The sequence below is a fragment of the Myotis brandtii genome, unplaced genomic scaffold (assembly GCF_000412655.1).
Source record: "Myotis brandtii unplaced genomic scaffold, ASM41265v1 scaffold567, whole genome shotgun sequence".
Taxonomy (NCBI): Eukaryota; Metazoa; Chordata; class Mammalia; order Chiroptera; family Vespertilionidae; genus Myotis; species Myotis brandtii.
In genome coordinates this window covers 1,667,312-1,676,148 of record NW_005370116.1, presented here as the reverse complement: position 1 = coordinate 1,676,148, position 8,837 = coordinate 1,667,312, and the positions used below count along the sequence as shown (strand labels likewise).

The window sequence follows — 8,837 nt, the reverse complement described above, 5'->3', positions numbered from 1 at the left end:
TCTTGGAATTCATATATATATATATATATATAATCTTGGTTTTAAATTGATGTCATCATTTTTCTAAAATGTATTTTTTAAAGTCTCTCCTTTTTTTAACTAGTACTGAAGACTTGTCTTTTCATTAGGGTAATAAAATTCTAATATCTATTACTCTAATTATAAGAATGCCAAGTTTAAATTTATCCTTTGGTTAATTTAGAGAGAAATATACTTTTTCATCCTTAAAATCACACTTCTTCTGCAGGCAAAGGTGTTAATAAAATATAGTTGCAAGTAAAACTTCATTTTTTTAACTATATGAGATTAGAATATTTGGTATCTTAAAAATAATTTTAAAAACATGGCACACATTGATAATGTTGAATAATAACCCAAGGTAAAAGACAGTGTTCTATTAAAATGAAGTTCCACTTATTTAAGGATCCTTTAAAAAGGGCATTGTGAGTCAGGGTAGTCTGCAAAAGAATGTTCAGCCTTCACCCTTTGAAAAGACATAACCTTAACATAGACTTGGAACATGGATGTTAAACTCTGGCTAGTATAAATGTTTGATTTAATTGGCTTTTACCTCCAGATGGTGCTGATTTGGGCAAGTCCATTTTCTTATGAATATTCATCACACTAGTTCAATGACATAAACATTGAAAGTAGAGACCTTTGTCAAATATAATTTTTTCTTAAATTGAAAAATTTTCATATCCTGAACGTTTTGTTTCTTTTAATTATAACAGGAAAAGTTATAATTGGACTTTACATTTCAGGCAAGACAGTTATTTTTAACTTAATAATTCCTAAACACTAATAATTTACATTCGTATGAGTGTTAATATGAGTAGGTCATTTCAAAATTTCAACATAATATTGAAGTGAAAAAAAATCCTTGTATTTTTGAAAAATAATACATTTAATACTTCACCTGCACATGTTTGTGCAAAATTATTTTTAAGATACATTTTTACTGCCGGAAAATGTAGTACTTTAATTGCATTTAGGCTTCAGTGATAATCATCAAGCCAGTGCCAAAAAGATCTTTCCAACTTTTCTGTGGCTACTTAGGCAACTATTTCCCACATAATTACTATAATGTAAATGAAGTACAAAATTGAAACCTGGCAAAATGTGTAGATCTCTGGAATAAAATGTATAATAGCACTTGCTAAATATATTGATGAAAATATAAGCAGTCTTTTGGAAATAATAAATTTATTTATATGACCAATCATTAACTAAGTGTAATCCACTGTCCAATAATGTGAAAATATGGACAGTTGGAAAGCTCATATAGACCCAAGCAGCAGGATATATTAAGCATAGTAAAATCAATACATTTAAATAAAAGTTGGTGTAAAAATCACATGAGTGTTACACTTACTAATCAATTGCTACATAAAATTAGAACTGTGGAAGTATCACAATTACCATAGTGACAATGAACTTGATGTTTTTACATAGTTTAAATTCGTTGCTTAATATGATTTCTATAAGTGAGTATTGCATTACTTTATTAAAAAAATAAACTAGTTGGAGTTATTAAAATAAAAACTTGGATTTTCCTATTTTCAAAACTTTTATACACTTGCTTTCTAATTTGTTTGCAACAATAATATCTATTCAAAACCATACTTTGCTAAAATTTCACTTAGCATCGTGAGATTTAACTTTTCTCATTGGAAATTGGATTTTGGATTTAGTTATTTTTTAATACTTATTATTAGAAATAGAACTACAAGCTTTTGTTAATCACTTAGGGAAACATCAGTCTTTGTCAGGATTCCTCTTTCCACATAATATCCCTGGACCTACTTCTTTCTATCAACAGTTGACATATGTTCAAACAGTAGCAATTAATGTTAACATTGGCTCAAGAAAAACAATTACAAAGTGAATCATACAGTTCAGGCTCTCTTGACAATGAGCGATTTGCAATATTTTCATTGTTTGTATGATCTCTGTTATCACACTCTTGCATTAGTGTTGATAACACAGCGTTGCCTTTATCTTCTTTGCGGTCTCTGCCTGATTAATTTTTCCCTTCTGAACTAGAAAATTAATTATTCTTCTTCAAAATCAGAAATCACAAAGCAGAAAAATTACAAAACCTCCAGCAGATTGTTGGTGTTTATAGTTTGATTGAAAAACTGTCAACTTAAAATAGTATGTAGTTACCATATTTTTATCAGTAATATTACATTAGTTATATTTGATTTTTTCCATAGTAAGGCATTACGATGAATTTATTATTTCAACTTTTGTGAATATTGGAGAATTCCACATAGTATGAGGATGATGTGTAAATATAGTTTTTAAAATGTCAAACAGTGGTAATTTTGATTGATGATTCATTTGTTATCAGGATAAGTCTTAGAAAAGCTAATTAAATCTAATAATGCTCATTGAGTTTATTGGCAGCCTGCTCATTCAAAGACAAAATCGAATTAATTTGAAGAAATAATGTAAATAATCAGAACTGTCAATCTATTGCTGAAGGAAAAATCAAGTTTGTGATTAAAGGGTCTGAATTGAAAATTAGCTAAAGTAGCCCCCAGATATACCAACTGAAGGTCAAACAAATGCTAGTTGCTTATTGGAACATAAATAAAGTTAGAACTATGTTCTGCCAAAGCAGAGCCCACCACATTTTCTCCAAAGCACTGCAGAAACAGGGCCCTGCAGGGTGGTTCTGAGCTGGACAGTAGCCTAGAATGCTTACTCCTCTAATATCTTGTGATATCAGAACCTTAAAATTTGTTTGCATTTAATACTACTTATTGTATTGTGCTATTTCATCTTGTAAAAATCTTTGAAAACCCAACTCTATTGGTCTTTTGGTGGAAGATTACAAAAAGACTATTTTACACTGTAAGTGGATGGGTTTAGGAGTAAGCTTGCAACTTTGGCAAGCTAATATAGATGGAGGAGGTGTAATTTCAAAAATGGCACATGTTGGCCACAAGACACTCCCCCCCACCCCCCTGTATTAATCAGCCTCATCTTATGCACTTATCCTAAATGTGCAGCAACAAAGATGCCTTCCTTAACCATATGGTTATGTGCACATGATACATTTTCTAAATATGCATTCCATGGAAATAAGGTCATTTGGAATTTTATAAGTGAAGAGTATTTCAGGACTAGAGCCTCAGGATCTTTATATCAGAAGCTTTGCTTGTAGTTGCTAAGCAATACTGCCTTTATGATTGAACTTGTATTTTAAAATATAAAATTGTGGCACATCACTGAGACGCAATGGTGCCAAAAATAAATTATTTATTTAAAGTAAGAAAAGATAGCTGAAGTCTAATATAATGTGTGTTTTTTTTTTCGATTCCTTTAATGTGCAGTTTTTACCACTGAGCATGTGGCATGATGATAAAACCATACCTGAGGCACATGCGGTTCTTTGCAGTTCACAATGAACCTTCACAGACAGTACATACTAAGGAAAGTAATAGCATTTGTATCTTTTATACAATAGGATTCCAGTAGTGATTTTAGTAGTGAATTTCAAACATTCTGCTCATCTCCAAATATATCAGACATGTTGTGATAGTCCTTTAAAAAAGAACCCAACACGAAACAAAACAAAAAACTACACCCTCCTTATATCAGACTAGAGGCCTGGTGCACGAAATTCGTACACTGGGACAGGGGCGGGGAAGGTCCCTCAGCCTGGCCTGTGCCCTCTCACAGTCTGTGACCCCTTGGGTGATGTCTGCCTGCCAGCCTAGGCCTGGTTGGGCCTAAGCCAGCAGTCAGACATCCCTCTCGCAATTCAGGATCCCTCGCTCCTTATTACTCGTCTTGCTGCTCCTTAGCGCTGCTGTGGAGGCGGGACAGGCTCCCACCGCCACCACTGTGCTCGCCAGCTGTGAGCCTGGCTTCTGGCTGAGCAGCACTCCCCCTATGGGAGTGCAGTGACCAACAGGGGGCAGCTCCTGCATTTAGCATCTGCCCCCTGGTGGTCAATGCACATCATAGCGACTGGTCATTCTGGTTGTACTGCCATAACTGCCATAAAGTCACTTAGGCTTTTATTATATAGATAGGAAGGGATCTAGAAGAGGGGGAGGTCAAACTTTGATAATGAAAAGATCTCTCCTCCCCACTAGAGTGCTTTTTCTTTTTTTTCTTTTTCTTTTTTTTCCAAATTTTTACTTCAGCCCCTATTCCTGAGTTGGGAGAAGCAGCAACCACCTCTGCACAAACTTGCCATTTAAGATCAGCATGGGCCTTCCCCCAACCTATTTATAATGCACTGGGAGAACACATCTTCACATCTAGTTAGATGCATGTATAATAGGTTATTTTATAGTTTTTTTTTATAACACTTTAGCCCTAGAGCAGGTTTTCCAGGTGTTTTTACCTGCAGCCACAAAAAGTATCCAGTAATTTTATCCAGTTCTATAAATACACCTTATTTTATTACTTCTTAATGCCTCCTTGCTTAAAACTCTAATAGGTGGTAAACACTTGTCAACCACATGTTGGACTTTGAATATCTCCTTTAAATCTGAGAACTCCAGAGAACCATTTCGGCCACATAGTCAAATATAATTTGTTTATCATGGATTATGTTAATGGGTACAATTTGTTAAAACTTCTAGGTGAGAAAATTGCAGTTTTAATTTGAGGCTTAAAATGAAATAGATGAGCATTATGAATGCGCAGCTTTTCCTATTTCATTTGGCAAAAGAAATTGATTCTTAAAGTGGCATGCTAACCTTTTTGTCCGTTGTGTGTCATGAATGCTATTTTTATTTAGGACACAAATTCTATCACTGTTCTAGAGAGTAAAAAAAAACAAAAAAGAGATCTGCTCTTTGAAAAAAGAGTTTCTTGATATGAGACAAGCAGATTGACATAATTCCAAAAGCCTATGGTTTTGAAGCTTGCATTGCTTATGTTTTGATTGTGTGGACTCAGTTACCATTTAAAGCTTTGTTTGATTTTGGAGCAGCAGCTTTTTTTTTTATGACCCTTAGCTAATAAGCTTTAATAAGCAGAAACATTTCAATTATTCTGATTAAAGAGCTGTATTGAACATGCTGACCAAATGTAGATTTTATATTTTTAATTAGACACCAAGAATTTGGTAAGAGCATAATTTTATTTAGATCAACCATTGAGAAAGCTAAGTTCACCGGTTAGTTAATGAACTACAGTGACAGGATTTTCTTCATTTAAATTATTAAGGTACGATCTTAGAAAAGCATAATTCTTAAATATGAACTTATAGATATACAGGCAAGTTTACTTTGAACTCAATAACTTGCAAGGATATAATAATTTTGCCAGTTTATTTGTTAAGTGTCATTTTTACAGAAATGTTTTTTAAATGATACTTTTTGATGAAGTTCATGTTTAACAAAACCAAGCATAAAAGCTAATACTTTTAGTAATTTCCTTTTATTAGATTCAGGTAGAAAAGTGCCAAAGTGCTTTGGTTCCACAGTAGGTTGCAGTCTTGTCATAGAGTTCTCATTTGGTGTTTAGAACCTAAAACCCTGGCATGCAGATGTGAGTGGTCTGACATGATGTGTTGATTTAGCTATTTAGATGACTTCAGATGTAGCTGGAGCTCTCTTCTATCTAGGGAACTAAACAGACGAGGCTTTGTGAAGCACTAAATTAATTTTGTATCGACATTCTGGGTGTTGGTGATAATTTGCTGTGACATTCTGCCGATTGGTTATGATCGTGACAGGCAGGCTCTATCCAAACGGACAACACAAGAGCCAAATGTAATAGTCTTAGCGTTGGAAATCTCTGCCTTGAGGAGAGCAGAAGCCTTCTGCACTTGTTTTCTCCCTCCACAATTATGGATTAATACATATCAATTCTAGGCAGTTGAGAGGATGATTGGAACAGGACAACATTCATTGCACTAGTGAAGTTAAAATGCTGTGATGGTTTTTCTGCTGCCAAGCGGTAGAAAAGGCAAATGGACCCCGATTCCTAGCCTTTGCACACTCAGAACTTCAAGAAAGTGGATAAGAAGGGAAGTAGAAAACACGTAATTCAAGTTGGTATAAGTTGTTTTTTATAAATTATTTTTCAAAAATATCAACAATAGCCCAATGTTGTTTATACTATATTATTTTGTCCATTTAGTCACAACCACTGTGACCACAGTAAGAAAATTAGACGCCATGACTTTACACAACAAATCATATACATATTGCTGTATGAAATGGCTTTAAAGTGAAAAGACTTTTCCATATCTTACTAAAGGTTTCAATAAAAAATTTTAACTACAAAATATTGAAGGCTCCCCTACCTCCAGCTTTTTGTTTTTCCTGCTTACAAAGCATATCTATCATAGCAGTGGAATTAGGGCAATATTTTCTAGTACTAAGGCTGTGTATTTATTTTTTCAAGTTATCTGGGAACTTTTAAAACTATCTTTATTGCAATTTTTTACCATAGTGGCACTCTAATAAAATTACTATATGTAAATTTTAATTTCACAAACTCTTGAACATATTTTTACGTAGCTTTCTGATGGGAGCGCCAATCTTTAGATTTTTAAAATGTGATTTGATTTTTTTAGGTACTTATTCAGTATAATGCGATTTTTTTCCTTAATTGCACATATTTTTTAACCACAAAATCTGCTTAAATGCTGTGCAAGGATTGGCAAAAGCAAACTATAACAACATGAAAATGAGTTACTAAGTGTCACTTTTACAGATCTGCTCACTGAGGTAATGGATTTTGGCAATTCACAGTATTTTTTAAAACTTTTTTTCCCCTTTGAGAATAGTAATATTAAGGCCAAAAAGATCAGTAGTATGCCAAATTTAGGGAGATTATTTGGTAAAGAGAAATTACAAACTTATTAATCAAGCTATATAATTGAGGTAAATGTAGATAAGTCTGATATACAGAATGGCATTACAATTATAAAGTCTATTTACCATAATGATGGAATTCTAGATGTAGATGAAATGAGATGAATGTCTTTAAGCTTTCAATGTATTTTTAACTCAATTTAGGAATGTTTATAGTTTAAGAAACCTTGTTTGTATTCATTTGCCTTCAAAAAATTAAGGATGCTTTAAAGAATATTTGAAGTTCTACTATTTAGTTTCTAACATTCTGAGAGAGTGGTCAAGAGACTGAAAATGTTCAAACTTGGTGTGAATGTATACACACTTTATAGTTAAACGACTCATTGCTTTGCTACTGTCAATGTTTTAAAGCACAGATGCTGAAGACATAGCAATTTACTTAATTAACCCCTGCTCCCTTTACAGGGGAAGAAATAAGATTACTCTGGCCATCACATGTTACTTGAATTATATTTAATCTTTTATTACTCTGAAAACACACACACACACACAGATATGGACAGCAGACATATCCCCCTTGTGAGTGCATTTCTTCCTAACATAAACTGAATGTTAATAGCTCTGATGGTATTTCTCTCTAATGGAAAAAAAAAAGTGCCATAGTTAGAAAGGAAGCTTATGCGTTACAGGTTTACGGCCTGCAGTAAAAGTAGATTAAGACTGCATAGCTCTGATGGTATTTCTCTCTAATGGAAAAAAAAAGTGCCATAGTTAGAAAGGAAGCTTATGTGTTACAGGTTTATGGCCTGCAGTAAAAGTAGATTAAGACTGTATTTGTGAGGGTTCTCTACATAGCCTTCCTAATATCAGCTGACTAATTGGAGAAAATGTATGTGCTTTCATTCTGACCAATAAAAGGCAACTTGGTGAGTTATAGAGATTGACTGGGTGCTTGACATGTGGTGCTAGTCCATTAAAACAGTGGGCAACTGGTACTGGGGAGGTTGAGGAGAAATTAACCTGTCTTGCTTGTTTTCAGATATACTTTTAGATATGTTGATATTCTAATATTCTTAAAATATAAAAATGCAACATCAGTTCACATATAATAGGTTTCCTGCTATTGCTTTTATAGTGCCAATGTACAAAAAGAACGATAATGTGCTCCTAGTCATTTTATAATCATGTTCTGATATTAACCATGCCAGTTTTGTAGACATAAACACGTTATTCATTATTTAATTGCAAAATGCATCTCTTCACTCATTATTGCCTAAAATTTTAGAGAATGGTCATTGCATGGTCCCTCCTCACACTTCAACACTCTATCCTAGGTGGATAAAGTTACATTCCTTTTCCGTTCTTCCTTTTATTAAAAGAACCCTATAGATAATAAAACATTTGTTTTCAGTTAAAAATCAACAATCTTGCTAATTTATATTTGGTCTTACTTCTGCAAAATAGCCACATTTTTATATACTCCAAACAAATTGTCATGTGTAGCTATATGCAAAAATGATGAAATGTGGCAGAAAATAATCTCCTTTATTTATGCTACAGTGTATAAATAATAATAAATGTAAACACTTGACATCACATATTCCCATGTCATTATTCTGTAGATAGTATTTACAGTACAGTATATTATATTGATAATTTATGAAATGAATTCTTGAGATTTCATCATAAGGCACTATACAAAGAATTATTATTAAAGCATTATTAGAAAAATGTTCCCAATTGAAAACTGATAAGTAAAAATATTATTTAAAATAAGTGTATTGCAGAGTAGATAAGTTCAATGTAGCAATATCTTTTTATTCTGATTTTGAATTTTTTACAGATAAAATATTTGGCTCAAGTATTAGGTGATACATTTTAGAAGATTTAAAATAGCCAAAATAATGTTGCAGTGTATTATATTGACAATATATCAATAAAATTTATTACTGTTAATAATCGATAGATTTTTTTCCTTCCCATGTTAGTGATTTAAGTTGAATGAAATTTTAGTAACATGTATAGGGATGCATCTTAATATCT

General features: G+C 32.8%; 1 long non-coding RNA gene across 1 annotated transcript; it reads left to right on the top strand.

Annotated features, from left to right (window-relative positions):
* The first annotated feature begins 3,943 nt into the window (after positions 1–3,943).
* On the top strand, positions 3,944–7,939 carry LOC106728214. The gene is made up of 2 exons (XR_001364496.1): positions 3,944–7,483; positions 7,592–7,939. It is a non-coding gene; the product is annotated as an uncharacterized LOC106728214 (long non-coding RNA).
* The last annotated feature ends 898 nt before the right edge of the window (positions 7,940–8,837 follow it).